This window comes from Eptesicus fuscus, chromosome 5 (genome assembly GCF_027574615.1).
Source record: "Eptesicus fuscus isolate TK198812 chromosome 5, DD_ASM_mEF_20220401, whole genome shotgun sequence".
Lineage (NCBI taxonomy): Eukaryota > Metazoa > Chordata > Mammalia > Chiroptera > Vespertilionidae > Eptesicus > Eptesicus fuscus.
Window position 1 is genome coordinate 94922461 of NC_072477.1, and position 17242 is coordinate 94939702.

The 17242-nt window shown below is 37.2% G+C and overlaps 1 protein-coding gene and 1 pseudogene across 1 annotated transcript in view; both read left to right on the forward strand.

Moving 5' to 3' along the window:
* The window catches only part of MPP7 (MAGUK p55 scaffold protein 7), a 345710-nt gene that overhangs the window by 29276 nt on the left and 299192 nt on the right, over positions 1-17242 (forward strand). The window lies entirely within an intron of this gene.
* On the forward strand, positions 16195-16732 carry LOC103294016 (WASH complex subunit 3-like; annotated as a pseudogene).

Consider the following 17242-nt stretch of genomic DNA (forward strand, 5'->3'; position numbering starts at 1 on the left):
CTTACATTTAAATACTTTATTCATTTTGAGTTTATTTTTGTGTAAGGTGTAAGTTGGTGGTCTAGTTTCATTTGAAAGAGAATTGCAGGCCAGTATCATCAGAGATACTGAATACATGGATGCTGAAATCCTCAAGAGAATTCTAGCAAATCGGACCCAGCATTACAGTAGAAAGATCATACACCATTACCAAGTGGGATTTATTCTGGGGATGCAAGGATGGTACAATATCTGCAAATCAATAAACGTGATACATCACATAAACAAATTTGAGAGACAATCACATAGTCATATCAATTGATGCAGAAAAAGCATTTGACAAAATCCAACACACTTTCTTGATAAAAACCCTCAGCAAAGTGGGAATAGAAGGATCATACCTCAACATAATAAAAGCCTTAGGTGACAAACCTACAGTGAACATCATGCTCAATGGACAAAAACTAAAACTATTTACCCTGAGAACAGGAACAAGACAGGGATGCCCACTCTCACCACTCCTGTTCGACATAGTACTGGAAGTGTTAGCCATTGTGATGAGACAATAAGAAGAAATAAAAGGTATCCAAATTGGAAAAGAAGAAGTAAAACTGTCATTACTCGTAGATGACATGATATTGTACATAAAAACCCTAAAGACTCCATCAAAAAACTACTAGACTTAATAAATGAATTCAGCAATGTAGCAGGATACAAAATTAACACCCAGAAATCTATGGCTTTTTTTATAGACCAATAATGAACTCACAGACAGAAACCAAAACAAAAATACAACCCCATTTACCATTGCACCAAAAAAGAAATTAAGATACCTAGGAATAAACTTAACTAAGGAGGTAAAAGACCTGTACTCGGAAAACTACAGGACATTGAAAAAGGAGATAGAGGAAGACATAAACAAATCGAAGAATATACCGTGTTCATGTATTGATAGGATAAACATCATTAAAATGTCCATACTACCCAAAGCAATCTATAGATTCAGTGCAATCCCCATTAAAATACCAACTGCATATTTCACAGACCTAGAACAAACTCTTCAAAAATTCATGTGGAATCAAAAAAGACACTGAATAGCCACAGCAATCTTGAGAAAGAAGAACAAAATTGGAGGGATCACAAAGATTTCAAGCTATACTAGCTATGGAGCAAAGGAAAGTCTTGGAGCTGGATGGAGGTCACTTTTACTGGGCAGGCAGGCACTAATTCTTGACTTAAGCCTTCCTTTTCTGGGAGAGCCTAGCATGGAAACCTAGTTACTAGTACCTTTTGGATCGCTGATGTGGGGTTTAGCATGAGTGACTCCATTTTCGGCGCAATCTGGTAGCTTTAGCATTAACATGACCGTTTTCAGGATGGAAGGGCAGAGATAGTCATTTGCCTTACTTAATTAAATCCTTGTGGAAGTCTAGTGGCTGCTCCAGATCTGGCCTTTGACTTGTTCCAGTGTAAAATACACTGCTCAGTGGAGTGCAAAATCACTGTGCTGATGGAGAGGTACATTTTTGATAAACTCCCTGGAGTTCCAGTTCCAGCACATGTCTTGTAGAGTCTTATATAAATCATGTTTCAGTATAATTGTTCTCATTGCTGCTAGTAAGGAAAATGTTCAGTTACCTCTTTGTTTTCTCATCTGTGGGGAAGATCTGCTTTTGCTAATGAGCATACATTATTCTGACTGCTAAAATGGTCAATTTTGGAAAAGGAACTAGTGAGGCAAATAGTTAAGAGCAATTTTTCTTAGTTGATAGATTAAATATAATTAAATTGAGGATCCACCTTACTTTGTGATTTGCTGAATTGCTTATGAAAACTAATTTGCTGTGGTCAGAAACTAGGCTAATTAAAGGATAATAGTACAGTGTAATTTTTTAGACAGCTATAAGTGCAAAAACCATTTAACTTGTATCTTTTACAGGATTTGGGCAGAAAGTAAATATCAACACTGAGATCATCTAGAAAATAGTGTTTTCATTTTAGGTGCATCAGAAGATGATACTATTTAATTAACATAATCAGTTAAATATCTGATATTAATCAATTAAATATCTGATATTTTTATTAATATCCAATAATGAACTCACAGACAGAGAAACCATTATTGGTCTATATCTGATATTAATACTAATCAGTTAAATATCTGATATTTTTCATGTTTTTAATTTCCCTCTCTTCTCAAATGATTAAATAAAAAACCATCTATAATTGTCTATAGGTATAAGACAGATTTGTATAAATGTTTTAGATAATTAACTAATAACTAGGTATAGACAATATGATCATTTGTAGAGAACCAGGGAGACTAGAATAGAATAGATTTCCACTAGAAATAATTAAGTACTTTTTAGGTAATTAAGCATATATTAATTAAAGAAGTAGAAAAAGGTATTGACTGCAGTTACATAATGCCATACACATTTACTGTATTTACAAATAAAGAATTTATAATAGTTGCTAATATAGTTTTGTTTTGAAAATATATAATTGTTTCCTAAGTGTAGACATGCAGGGATTTTAAAGAGGTTGTTAAATGAACAGTTTTGTTTTAAGCACATGCCTTATTTTTATGTATTTTAAAAAATAGAACTAAGTCATCAAATTGATGGTTTCACTGTTATTTATAAAGGTCCAAAATAGGCATTTAAGTGAAAATAAACAAACAAATAAAACGTGATTTAAGAAAGTGTTAAGCCAAAAAGTAGTTCTGTTGTTGTTTTTTTTAAAATATATTTTATTGATTTTTTTACAGAGGGGAAGGGAGAGTGATAGAGAGTTAGAAACATCAATGAGAGAGAAACATGGATCAGCTGCCTCCTGCACACTCCCTACTGAGGATGTGCCCACAACCAAGGTACATGCCCTTGATTGTAATCAAACCTGGGACCCTTCGGTCCACAGGCTGATGCTCTATCCACTGAGTCAAACTGGTTAGGGTGGTTCTGTTTTTTATAATCCTCACCTGAGGACATGTTTTTTCATTGACTATATATAGAGAGAAAAACATTGATTGGCTGCCTCACCCATTCGTCCTGACCCGTGATGGAACCCACAATCTAGGTATGTGCCCTGACTGGGAATTGAACCTGCAACCTCCCGAGCAGTGGATGGGAGATGGTCTAATCACTGAGACAACAACCAGGGCAAAAATAGTTTTTGATGTAATGTAAACATTGTGAGGGTGCTATGTGAATGACTGAAGTTTGGGTCATTTACATTATTGTTACATAGCTATTTCTGTTTAAGTTTGTTGAATTGACATTTTGTTGACATATTTTTATTATTATTTTTTAATCCTTAAATGAGGACATGTTCCCATTGATTTTAGAGAGAGAGAAAGAAGAAAGGAGGGAGAGAAGGAGAGAGGGAGGGAGGGGCAGAGAGAGAAAGAGAGAGAGAGGCATTGATGTGAGACAGAAACATCAATCCGTTGCCTCCCATATGTGCCCTGACCGGGGATGGAACCCGCAACCTAGGTATGTGCCCTGACCAGGAATTGAATTGAACCCACAACCTTTTTGTTTACTGGTCAAAGCTCCAGTCAACAAAGCCACCTGGCCAGGTCATTGAGTATTTTAAGGAATAAAAATAAAGTGGGGAGTAGGGTGAGATGTTACATTTGAGGAGCAATTTAACCTCTGAGGTTGAGCCTTAAGCCTTTCTGTTCTGGAGTAGTTCTGTTACGATGTTACACATCGGTTTTTTGTTATTTCCTTTTAGCAGCTGGTTAGCAATAACTGCATAGTTCCACAGCCTCTTGTTCTTGTTGACTGATTTATGTGAAGCTCTCCCCCGGCACTGAGTGTCTCCTCAGAGAAGCAATTATATCCTCTTTATGATTCCAGTGATAGGCCTGGTAGTTTCTCAGTAAGTGTTCTTTGGGTAGTTATTATTCAGTAAAACTAATAGGAGTTAAACCATATATTTAATTATTTCTAAGTAAAACGGAAAACTTATCAGATAGTTGTATGTATGTAGTACTTTTGGTTTTGGTTCAACTGATAGTTGAAAAATGCATTTTTATTGGTTTGTTTTACATTTTTGTCTTCTTGGTGCCCTCACCTTGGCTCTGCTAGGAAAGGCCCCACATGCATAACAGGGTGGAAGGAACATTGAGTTCTAAGTCTGGGTCTGTGCCCTTCTTGTTTTGTGATGGTACAGGAAGGATGAAATGGAGGTGTAACTGTTATAATGTAAATCAATGAGCTAAAATATGAGACGCCTAACAAGCCAAATTAATTAGGAGTCTTTATTTCGCCAGCGGGCTCAGAGGAATATTGCTTCTCAAATTCTGAGCAAAATATGGAGGAAGTTTTCCCTCTTTATATCTTTCTAGCCCTTTGTTGTCCAAATAAGGATTTTTCCGGACCTTCTGCAGACTTTACAAAGAACTCTGTGTAAGTTATTTTTGCAGGCAGCTTGTAACCTTGAGCACATAACTAATAAACACCTGGCAATGAGAGTATGGGATTAGTATCAGACCCATACAGTGGCTAGCCTGCAAGGTCAGACAGCTATGTTTATTTTCCCTATTATTCAATCAAGCTAAAAAGTAATGTTAATTTATAGAATAAGGGACTGTCCAAAAATAACAGAGTTGACTACATAGTACAAGGGATTATCTAAAAATAGCAGAGAATTTTAAACAGTAATTTTACAAAATAGAAATTATTATGCTTCATAACCACCTCAGAGTGTTGTGGATCAAAGGAAAGAATGACTGTGTAAATACTTAGCATTGCCAAGATCTGTCTATAGGTATGTTTTTGTAATGTATTTACTGTGTTAGCACATGACAATAAGTCTTACCTAGAAGCTTTTGTATCTACCCCCCACATATCATGTCTGCCCTTTTCTCATAGAAAAACAAATACAGCCCCCATGGATAAATAAAAGCTCTGGTTTCTTGTTTGTGTCTCTATAAGCTACCTCAGTCAGATCTTTTTTGAGGGGAAAGGAGTCAAAGTATGAATAAATAAAAACTTTTTTTACTGTTTACAAAGTACTTTTAATGAAAAGCATTGGCAGTTCCAGAATTCATTAGTGATGATTAAAAAAAAACAAAAATAGAAAATTCTTTTGAAAGATACCTTTGTTAGGAGTCAATGGTAAAATATACTCAAATTAATTAGTAATTAGTAAACTTGATAGTAAATTTTGTTGGGAGTTGATAGTGTATGATTTTACTACATTGAAAGGAAGTGTGTAAGGAATTTACTTGGTTCTGGGAAAAGACAATTCTGATGTACCATTTGTTGACTATCATATCTGACTTAAAGTGTACTATTATATGTCAGAATCTGTGAAAGGCGTTTAATTATCACTAACACTATGAGGAAAACAAGATTATCTCTGTTTAGGGAGAAAAGAAGGCTGGTAAGTGGCAGTGATTGGATTTGAACTTAGGTTTGGTTGACTCTAAAGCCCAGTGGTTGTCTGTCCTGGTCAAGCTTTTGATTCACTGGGGGACTTTATAGGTACTGCTGAAATTCTCCTTTTGAGTTTTAAACTTTATTCAGTATAAACTAACTGATTAATAATGTCCATATCTGATGATTCCACTATCTGGATTATCTGTGGATTTGTTTCTGTTGGTTCTGTGTCTTGATGTGTTTAGTAAATTTTGATTGAATATTGGACATTAGGTATGGAAAATTACAGAGGTTCTGATGATAACTTGCTTCTGTAGGATTTTCTTTAACTTCTGACAGTAGTTAGAATAGGGGTAATCAATCACCTTGTTCAATCAGCTGATTGAGGCTGTGTTTTAGTCTTGCTGTGTAAGGCCTGCTGTATTTTCAGTTTTCCCTTACCCTGAAGCTGGAGTCCTCTAGAGATCTCAACTGGGTGTAGGTCTCTAGTAGAGGACTCCAACTGAAAGCTGGTAGGAATTAGCAACACCTTCTATCTTGGTGGGCTTTGAACTCCAATTTTTATCTTTCCATCCTGGTGGGACAGACTATCTCTGCCCAGCTTCTCAGTCTCCTAGCAGCTGAATTCTGTTCAGCTTCTCTACCCTGTGGTTTGGTTTGCTTATGAATCAGTGAGTTCCTTGAAAAGAAAAGCAGCTCAGACTGCTGGACTTGCTTCTTTGTGCTTTTCTTCTCTCTGGGATCTTGGCCCCTCAAGTCCTGCCTATCCCAAACTTCATTTTTTTTTCTTTGTCTTCCCAGCTCTGTCAAAATGACAAAGACTCTGTTCCACTTACCTGCCTTCTAACACTTGTCTTCTCGTTACCTTCTCAATCTCTCCATATCTACTGCTTATGAATTGGGAAATGGTTGGGGGAAAGTAGTAGAATGTTAGGTACATCTCAAGTGTTTCCTTTTTCTCCAGGATTTTGGCCATTCAAATCCCACTTTGGATTTTTTTTTTTTTTTTTAGCTTTTAAATAGATATTTAAAAGTTATTTATCCAGCTTTTCTAGTTCTTTATCATCACCATTATCATCATCACCTAGTATTAAGTGTTGTTAAGTGAACCATAAATTGATTTTATTAATTCCCTTAATTGTTACATTTATTTGTTTTTGGCTTTCCAAGTTACCAATTAGCCAAGGTCGGATTTTGATGAAATTTTATGACTTTTTTTAAAAGAAATAAAAATAGTTTATTTCTAAAAACAAATAATTGAACATAATTAAAAAGGGTCCATTAGCTTTAAATAAATTTCCCAGTCTTGATTACATACGAGCCTAGTTTTATAATTTACTGCTGTTACAGAATTTTAATTGTTACCTGAAAATTAACATTTTATCTCTTTCTATTTGCTTACTGAGTGACTTTTATTTTTTTTTTAAAATATATTTTTATTGAATTTCAGAGAGGAAGGGAAAGGAAGAGAGATAGAAACATCAATGATGAGAGAGAATCATTGATTGGCTTCCTCCTGCATGCCCCCTACTGGGGATTGAGCTCTCACCTGGGACCCTTCAGTCTGCAGGCCTATTTTAAACATTCTTAGAATGAAGGTAACTTAGAAATATTTTGAAAAATTAATATTCTAAAACCATAAATACCTTTAAGTACTTCATATATTAAATGATTTGTTTGTTTTTACATCATAATGAAAAGCTTTTGAGTTAAAGCTTGACAGTAATAAATTAACAAAATAAATGTAGAAGCTTAAGAGTTTGGCATTAATTGGGCAAGATACTAGATGATCTCACATTTGAACTCCTGTACCTTGATAATTCTCTTAACCTACATACCTCATTTGTGTGGAATGTTATTACATGAAGCAATGGTATTAAGCAGACTATTCTGGTACCTTAAAGCATAATGTCCATTTTATGCTGCATAGACTTTTCTGTTGTTGTTAATCCTCACTGGAGGATATTTTTCCCATTGAGTTTTAGAGAGAGGTGAAGGGAGGAGGGGAGGGGCGGAAAGAGAGAAAGAGAGAGAGATACATTGATTGGTTGCCTCTAGCAGGCACCCGGACCTTGGCTGGGGATTTACATGCCCTTGACTGGGAATCAAACCTGCAACCCTTTGGTGTGTGGGCTGATGGCTCTCACCACTTAGCCCACCGGCCAGGGCAAGACTTATTTTTTTAAAGGTCTGGTAGGGCAAAATAGGAAGGAAAATTCTTTTGTGAGTTCAGTCATAACCGTCAGATTGAGTCACGAAGCTAGTTACAAGGCCACTTTCATTTGTCATTAAAGCCCTAATACATTATAGGATTCAGAATTGCTTAACTTGACAGCCTGCCAGGAGACATCGAAAACTATGATGGGAATGAGTTGAAGAAAAAAATATTTAAAATGTTTTACTTCTGAATATTATTTTTAATAGACCCGTTGATGACAAGATTATATAGAGACAACATTTATCCAGAAGATTATTAAATCACAAAAAGTTTCATTTCAAGATGAATCAATAAAAGTTATTAACTAAGATTTAGTAGTAGAACTCTCTAGACTCCATTAAGACAAACACTTGAAAGAACATTTACACACAACTACCAGCATACTACTGAGTTTTATAATGACAAATGAATACCTCAAAGTAAATAAGATGCTAAAGAAACATTGCACAGGTTTAATTACTGATAGTGTAGTGCACTAATTAAATTTGTAAAGCTTATTTAAAAAACCTTTGATTTAAGTCATATTTTATTCACAGAGAAACTTCCGTATCAATGTTTGCTGTAAATCTGAATTTTTAATTATGTGATGTTACAAAACAAGCGAATCTAATAATATCCTGGCCCTTAAAGTTTAGTTCTGGCCCCCCTTCTTACTTTTTTTTTTTTTTTTTTTTTTACTTCATATAAAGGCTGGGATCAGTATTCTCTGCTGTTTCATACTTCACGTAAGAATAGGCCAAAAGAAGGGTTTGTCAAGATAATTGTAAGGAGAATTCATTTTTTGTGAATGACTCTCACTTTGTAGATTTTTAGGAAGATGGACATTATTAAGTTGAAAAGTGGCTTACTTAAGTAAAAATACATGAATAAACATCTTAATGAATTAATAGAAAATAGCAAGAACTGTGCAGTTATGAATTACTTTTTATTGACAATTCAAAGTAAAAATTAAGTTTAGGGAAAATGATGTTCAGTGATGTTGAATACGAAATAATAATTTTTATTTATTTTTTTGTTAATCCTCACCTGAGAATATTTTTTTCAACTGAATTTTAGAGGGAATAAGGGAAGGAAGGCGAGAGAGAGAAATACTGGTTGCCTCCCACACCTACCCTGACTGCACCCTGACTGGGGCTGAGGATCGAACCTGCCACCCACATGCCCTTGATAGGGAATCAAACCTGCCACCCTTCATTGTGTGTGTGGGTCGGGGGAGGAGACCAACGCTCTAACCACTTAGCAAAACTAGCCAGGGCAAAATAATTATTAAATTGCGGACGGATCAGGAGAATTCTCATGTTTTCTGTTCTAAGGCTTGTGGCCAATCACGAGAATTCTTTAAAAAGCTATTAGCTTGTAAGAACATGTAATAAATAACTTCAAAATGCAATGGTTATTTAATTTTAAAGTGTGCCTTTAACATTTATGTAAAACGTTTTTTGTACTCGTTCAATAGAAACTTATCTGGCCTCTGGATAAAGCTAGCAATAAAGCTATTGGTCCGCAATGTGTTAAGACTAATAGAACATATGTTTGTTTTAAGGAAAAATTTAAAAAAATTTAATGGGAAAAATTCTAATTTTTAGAGCAGTTTAGATTTACAGCAAAACTGAGTGGAAGGTGCAGAGATTTCTCATATACTCTCTGCTCCACACATGCACAGCCTCCTCCATTAGATTGGCCCACTTGTTGCAATAGATGAACCTACACTGATACATCACTATCACCCAGAGTGTATAGTTTACATTAGGGTTCACTGTTGGTGCTGTATTTTCCATGGATTTGGACAAATGTAGAGTGACATGAACCCACTATTTCAGTATCAGAGAAAGTAGTTTCACTGCCCTAAAAATCTGTGCTCTCCTTATTCATTTCTTTTTCCCCTTAACTCCTTACACCCACTGATCTTTCTACTGTCTTGATAGTTTTGCATTTGGAGAACATATTTTAAATGGCTTCATATAAAAAAGTTTGATTGGATTTAAAGCACATTTGCATTATTACTAGATGCATTTATTAATGAAAGAATAGGAAATAGGAAATCCTATTAAAACTTTTGATTGATTGTAAAACTGACTTAAATTTTTTATTACCTGTGTGAACAAAGTATAATGTTGATGGGGGTTCATCAGAAAGTTGAAGAGATCCTTTATTTTGATCAGCATGTAGTCTTTACAAGAATATACCTGATATAAAAATGTATGGTCATGGAAACAAGTGTATGTTTCTCATGAAAAAAATCTGACATTTTCCTTGGGAGTTTTATATAAATTCTGTTTTTATTATCTTCCCTAATACTTTGTATTTCAGTTTCCTGATTATGGTTACGGAATATAAAAGGAAATATAACAGATTTTTTTTATCACCAAGTGCAGACTTCCCTTCCAGGCACCAGATTAAAAAAAATTATTTCTGATCTGTGACATGACATGAAACCTGAACTGCATTTACTTAATTTTAACACTGTGGAGTCAAGTCTCCCATGTTATCATTTGTTTTTTAACCTACTATAGGCAGTCTTGATGAGGTACAGATTTTATCTAGAAACCTAGAACCTTCCAAAGGATTGTGGAACTTGTAAAAATGTGTACAGTTTTTGAATCATCCATCTTTTTCATTTCTGTTGGTCAGGCTGATTTAGCTCAGAGATTTTCCAATTACAACTTTAGCCTGGTATGGTTACCCATGTTGCTTTAGGTCACGTGTGTATTTGTAGGTGTACCGGTTAATAATAGCAGATTTTGTAATCAAAGAAAACATGATAATTTCAAGAGAAACATCAAAAGTGCTTTATTCAAAGTAATGTCCATCACTAGCTACACATTTCCCCATCTTCCAGGTAATTTGTGGGTACCGTCCCAATAGAACTTTTCTTGTTTTGAGACAAATCATTCAGAGACCCAATTTTCCACTTCTTCGTACCTTTTGAAGTGCTGCTCAGAAAGTGCGTGTGCCATCGATTGGAACAAGTGGTAATCTGAAGGAGCAAGGTCTGGTGAATACAGCGGGTGGGTTAATACTTCCCAGACAAGATCTTTTAACGTGTCTTTAACTGGTTTTGAAGTGCGTGATGGTGCGTCATCATGAAGCAAAATTACTTTGCTATGTCCTCTGGAACATTCTGGTTGTTTCATGATCAAAGCGTGGCTCAAATTGATTATTTGTTGTCGGTAGCAATCAGTATTAACGGTTTCACCTGGTTTTAGAAGCTCATAATACACCACACCTTCCTGATCCCACCAAATGCAGAGCATTGTCTTCTTTCCGAAGTGATTTGGCCTTGCAGTCGATGTTGATGGTTGACCTGGATCAACCCATGATTTTGTGCATTTGGGATTCTCAAAATAAATCCACTTTTCATCGCCAGTCACAATTCGATGCAAAAAAAGACTTTCTTTTGTGCTGTTGAAGCAACATTTTACTGATAACTTTTCCGTTTTCCATTTGTCTTTCATTCAGTTGATGTGGCACCCATTTTCCTTCCTTTAAAATCTTTCCCATTGCTTGTAAACGATCGGAAATTGTTTGCTGAGCAATGTTTAATCTTTCTGCAAGTTGTTTTTGAGATTGACATGCATCTTCATCCAATAATGCTTGTAATTGTTGGTTTTCAAATTTTTTCGGTTGACCTGGACGTTCTTTGTCTTTCACATCGAAATCATCACTTTTAAAGCATTTAAACCAGCATTCACAAGTATCTTGAGATGTAGCATGTTCACCATAAGCTTTCCGAAGAATTCAGCAGCACTTTTCTTCAAAATAAAGTAATGAATTATAACTTTCTGCAAATGCTCTTTTTTTTTGGCACAAAATTCGATATTTTTAGTGTAAAAATATCTATGATGTTAACACCTTCAGAAAATTTGACACATGAAATTTTGAGAGTTGTTGTCAATACAACAAAATAGCATACATATCAACATGTGTGTAACTCCATCTATTGAAAAAAATCCGCATTATTAACCGGTACACCTAGTAGTCCCTTAGCATACATTTAATGAGCATCTCTACATCAAGCATTGTGGAAGATAATTTATTATTTATCTTTGTTCTTAAGGAATTTATAGTCTAATGGAGGGGAAAGCCACACAGATATTTATATACAGGGGTGGACAAAAGTAGGTTAATAATAATAATAATAATAATAATAATAATAAAAATACAAGAATAAGCTCTGTTTCATGTACTCACAACTGTAAATCTAATTTTGTCTGCCCTGTACATGTAGTAATGATGTACAATGATAGATTAAATAGGCTTTAAGATCCATGATGGAATTGTGGGTTGTGGTTGTCATTGAGTTTTAAAAAATTGCTATATAGTACAGTACATATAATTTTTCTGCTTTTAATTATAAGTAATTAGTAAGACTTGAATAAGTACTCAATTGTGAAGTTTAAAAAATACACAATAAAGTCTAAAATTTAGTCCCATTTTATATCCTAAAGTCCTTCCCACCTTCCTTTTTCACTTTTCAGTTATTTTTTTTTAAACCATTACATTTTAGGCCATTACTTTTTTTGTCTTGTTCACCAGTGATGCTTCATAAGTTTTCTTGTACACCTATACTTGCACACATGTATAAGTTATGTTTATAATGAAAATTCTTAGGAATTGAATCTTGGCTAAAGAATATTTCTTTGTAGTGTATTTGTTTGTTATTATAATCCTTAGAATAGTAGGCTTTTCTTTTAAAAACAACTAAAAGCTTGGAAAACTATGGACATTTGGTATTGGAAGAAAGTACAGTTACGTCCTCACTTAATGTCTTCCATAGATTCTGTGACTTTAAGTGAAATGATGTATGATGAAACCAACTTTACAGTAGGTTAATTGGTACAAACAAGAGTTAAGTTCCCAGGACATCTCATCAATGTTTTAACAGAATATTGAATGAAAAGAGGTAATTGGAGGACCTGCTGCAGTCCTAATGATTTGGCTGAAGCACCGGCAGGAGTCTGTTACCTGGAGGAATTTCAGGGTAGCCATTTGTCCTCTATTCCTCTTCAGCCCCTCCCTCAGCGCTCCTCACCTTCCGGCCACGGGAGCCACCATCGCCCTCATATCACCCCATGTGGACTTGCTCTTCCCCAAATTGCTCTGGATTACGAAATCTCCCTTTTCACCATTTAGTGTCCTTTGACTTTGGTGAGACACTGTTCTGATTGTCAGAGCAAAGAAAACCCACTCGTGTGACTCTACAGAGCAGCATTTTCAGAGTCTTCCTTGAACTCCACAGAATTATTTGTAGAGGGTAATATTTCACTCTCCTAAAAGAAGTAAAATGCCTGTACTTGAGTGTGATATTTACTCTCTTCTCTCTCATTCTCTCCTAGTGCATCTCCACAAACTTTTTTTGGATATAGCTAATGACCACCAGAAATATTCATAGTTGTTGAACCCACAAATACGAGAGCACTTTGTATTTCTCTGATCAGGATGCTCTGATCCATTGAGGGTGTGATTAAATTTTCTTACAATTGACTAGGAAAACGTTTTTCAATCATACATTTGTAGAATTAAAGAAAAAGCGTTCCTGTCTCTTTTCTGTATGTTTTTTGTAGTACCTTTCACTATGAAAAAATTTTAGACTGAATACCAAAATTCAGGGAATATTAAAAGTAAATTAATAAAAATAGATAATCTATATATATAAAAGCGTACTATGCAAATTGACTGGATGATGGAACAACTGGTCGGCTATGATGCACACTGACCACCAGGGTGCAGATGCTCAACGCAGGAGCTGTCCCCAGCCCACAGGCCCCAATCGCCCGTACAGGGCCTGACGGCCAACCTCTTGGTCCCTCCCCCTGGCTGGCAGGCTCTGATTGCCCGATGGGGAATGGGGAACTAGGGGTGGGTGGCGTCATGTCCACAGGGGCCCTGATCATCCCACCGGTTGCCCCACACACAGAGGGCGATTGGTGGCGGCAGGGGATGGGACTGGCAAGCAGGCGGAAATGGCCAACCTCTCGGTCCCTCCCCCTGGCCGGCAGGCTCCAGTTGCCCTATGGGGAACTGGGAACTGGGAGCGGGTTGTGGCTGATGTGGGCGGCGCCGGGGCCCCAATAGCCCTGCTAGTCGCCCCACACACAGAGGGCGACTGCAGTGGCAGGGGGCGGGGCTGGCTGCCTGCAGCCAGGGAAGATTGGCCCTGATCACAGGCCAGACCTAGGGACCCCACCAGTGCACAAATTTCGTGCACCGGGCCTCTAGTATTAAAAATAAATTAATAAAAATAGAGAATAAGGGTTAAAGATCCTTTTTTTTTTTTTACAGCTGTGTAGTATTCCATTGTGTAAATGTCCCACATCTTTTAAACAATGTATTTTTATAGATTTTGGAGAGGGAGAGAGAGAGAGAAACATCAATGATAAGAGAGAATCATTGATTGGCTGCTTCTTGCATGCCCCCTACTGAGGATCAAGCCCACAACCTGGGCATGTGCCCTGACCAGGAATGGAACTGTGACCTCCAGTTCATGGGTCGATGCTCAACCTCCAAGCCATACCATCTGGACCTTTTTCATTTTGGTGATGGTTTCTTTTGGTGTGCAGAAGCTTTTTTAGTTTGATATAGTCTCATTCGTTTATTTTTTCCTTTGTTTCCCTTGCCCTAGGAGATGTATCGGCAAACATTTTGCTACTAGAGATGTCTGAGACTTTGCTGCCTATGGTTTCTTCTAGATTTTTTTCTTTTTAAATATATTTTTTTTATTGATTTCAGAGAAGAAGGGAGAGGGAGAGAGAGATGGAAACATCAATGATGAGAGAGAATCATTGATCGGCTGCCTCCTGCACATCCCGCATGGGCATCGAGCCTGCAACCTGGACATGTTTCCTGACCAGGAATTGAACCATGACCTCCTGGTTCATAGTTCGATGCTCAGCCACCGAGCCACTGCAGCCAGGCTCTTTTAGGATTTTTATGGTTTCACAACTTACATTTAAGTCTTTTATCCATTTTAACTTTATCCTTGTATATGGTGGAAGTTGGTGGTACACTTACACAAGGGAATACTATGCAGCTGTAATAAAGAAGATTCTATTACCCTTTGAGACAGCATGGAGGGACCTGAAGAGTATTATGCCAAGCAAAATAAGCCAGTCAGAGAAAGACAAGTATCACATGATCTCACTTATAGGAGGAATCCAATGAACAAAGTAAACTGACTAGCAAAATAGATTCAGAGACATGGAAGCATGCAACAGACTAATGAATCTCAGAGAAAGGTGGGGGAGGGGAAGTAATTAACCAATGAACTTATGTGCATATATGCATAACCCATGGTCACAGACAATAGTGTGGTGAAAGCCTGGGTATAGAGGGTGGGAGCAGGGTGGAGGGGATCAATTGGGTAAGAAAAGGGAACATCTACAGTACTTTCAACAATAAACAAAATTGCCAGAAAAACAGCAAGCATGATAAGAGACCACCATGAGGTATGACTCAGCTCTATCAAATGTTAATATTTCACCATATTTGCTTTATTCCTTTAAAAGCATAAAGTATTACAGTTGAGCCTGGTGAACCTCCCTAACCCCATAACCTTGTTTATCACTCCTAGGCAGGTTTTTATATTTTAATATCACATATGTGTCTCCATAAATAATGAATACTCTTGTTTTGCAGATTAAACTTAAAATTCATGATATCATTTTGCTTATATCTATATTGGGGGTCCCAAAGACACCTCCCCCTTTACCCCCCCCCCCCCCCCGCAAGTTTGGCGGTTCCACAGGAGGATTCACAGCACTTGACATACAATGGTACTCACAGCTCTGATTCATTATAGTGAAGGGTACAGAGCAGAATCGGCAACAGAAAAAGGCTCCTAGGGAAAATCAGAGGAAGCCAGGTGCAAGCTTCCAAAGTCCTCTCCCAGTGGAGCCGCACATACACACAAAATAAGAACATCAGAGAATAAAAGGGGGAGATGCTAAAAATTCAGTAATTCATAGTTTCATTTTACAACAAATTCGTGTTTACTATTTGATTGTGAATGCTTGTTGGCGTACATTCCCCCATTATTATTATTATTATTATTTTAAAATCCACATTACATAGCAAAGACATGTGAGGCCTCCGTGGCTTTCCCCTTCATTTTGTGCATGTTTTTGTGGTTGCATAATTTCAACAGCTCTCCCTTAGGGTGTCAGTAAGTTGTTGGTGTGGTTGGGTAGGCCACCTTGACGTAAGCCAGCACTTCACTGAGGTGAGGAAGAGAGCCAGTTTCACCTTGTGTTTTTTTTCAGACATCCCTGTCCCAGGGATTGTGAGACCCGTTAGAGTGTAAAGCAGAATTACTCCGTGAAAGATAATCTGCCCAAGTACTCATTTTGATAAATCTGTTTTATGTAATACTTATCATTCCTACTCAGGATAATTCTGTGGGGTAGGTTTTAAGTAATTATTTCTAGTCTTTCTTTTTATTTACTATTTAGGGTATAGTAAGTCTTAGAATCCTTCAAATTAAACAAGATCAATTTATTGGTTCAGATGATGCAGTACTGATTTATTAGTGTTATTTGCCATAGGTTGGCAAAATTAGAACTTAAGAACAGAAGCCCAGAGCTGAGGAGATGGAGAGGACATGGGTTAGGCATGGACCTGGCCTCGGTGCCAGCTCTTCAACAGAAAAGCATGGTGGCGGTCCTAAACTAGTTTGTGGTGCATGCTGGACGGTTCCTCAGTCACTTTTCTACAGTTTGTGCGGAGAAACTGGCAGGCCTTCCTCTTCGTGTCCAACAAATGGAAACAACTCTCAATATTTTAGATGCAAAGTTGTCATCTAACCCAGGCCTAGATGATGTTACATTTGAAGTAACCCTGTGTCACCAGTATCACAAATGAAATCACATTCTGAACTGCTTCGGAGCAACCCAGCCAAATAGTGTACAAGACTCTGGACCACAGGAAAGTGAAATAACATTAGAAAATATCTTTTACTGTAGCTAAGGATCCAAGGTATGGCAGATAGCGCAAAATGGTTCAAGTGGGTGTTCCAGTGATGATAGTAAGAAACAAAATGATATGAGAAGGACTAGCCCCAGATCTTCTTAAGGCCAGATCTCCAGTGCCTGGTGGCGAAGGTGAAAAAAAATAAGAAAGTTCAGATGGCGAATCTTCTTTCAGTGACTAATTTTGATATCAATTACATATAAATGTGTGTTTATTTACATTCTATCAGTAAGAGAGCCTGAACTTGACCTCTTAGTTATAAATACATCAAATGGCCAAATATCCACCACCAAATTTCCTTTGTTTAAAAAATAAAAAAGGCATTTATAACCTGGCAGTGTCTACAGATACTAAGATGGACTATTGCCGGGATGCACTGAGCTTCTATATATATAAGACCCTAATATGCAAATAGACTGAACGGCAGAACAACTGAACAACCAAACAACTGGTTGCTATGACATGTGCTGACCACCAGGGGGCGTGCGCAGAACATGGCGGGCGTCAGCTATGGCAGGATGGTGGAGCAGGTGAGCAGGGCCGCAGACCAAGGCGGGGCACCGGTCGCTGTCATCGGGGTGAGCCTCTGGTGGTTACTGAAAATTCTTTGCTCCTGCACACCACGGTCCCGCCCAGTGCTTGCACCTGCTGCTGGTGCCAGCCCCACTTGCACCCGCTGCCAGCACCGGAG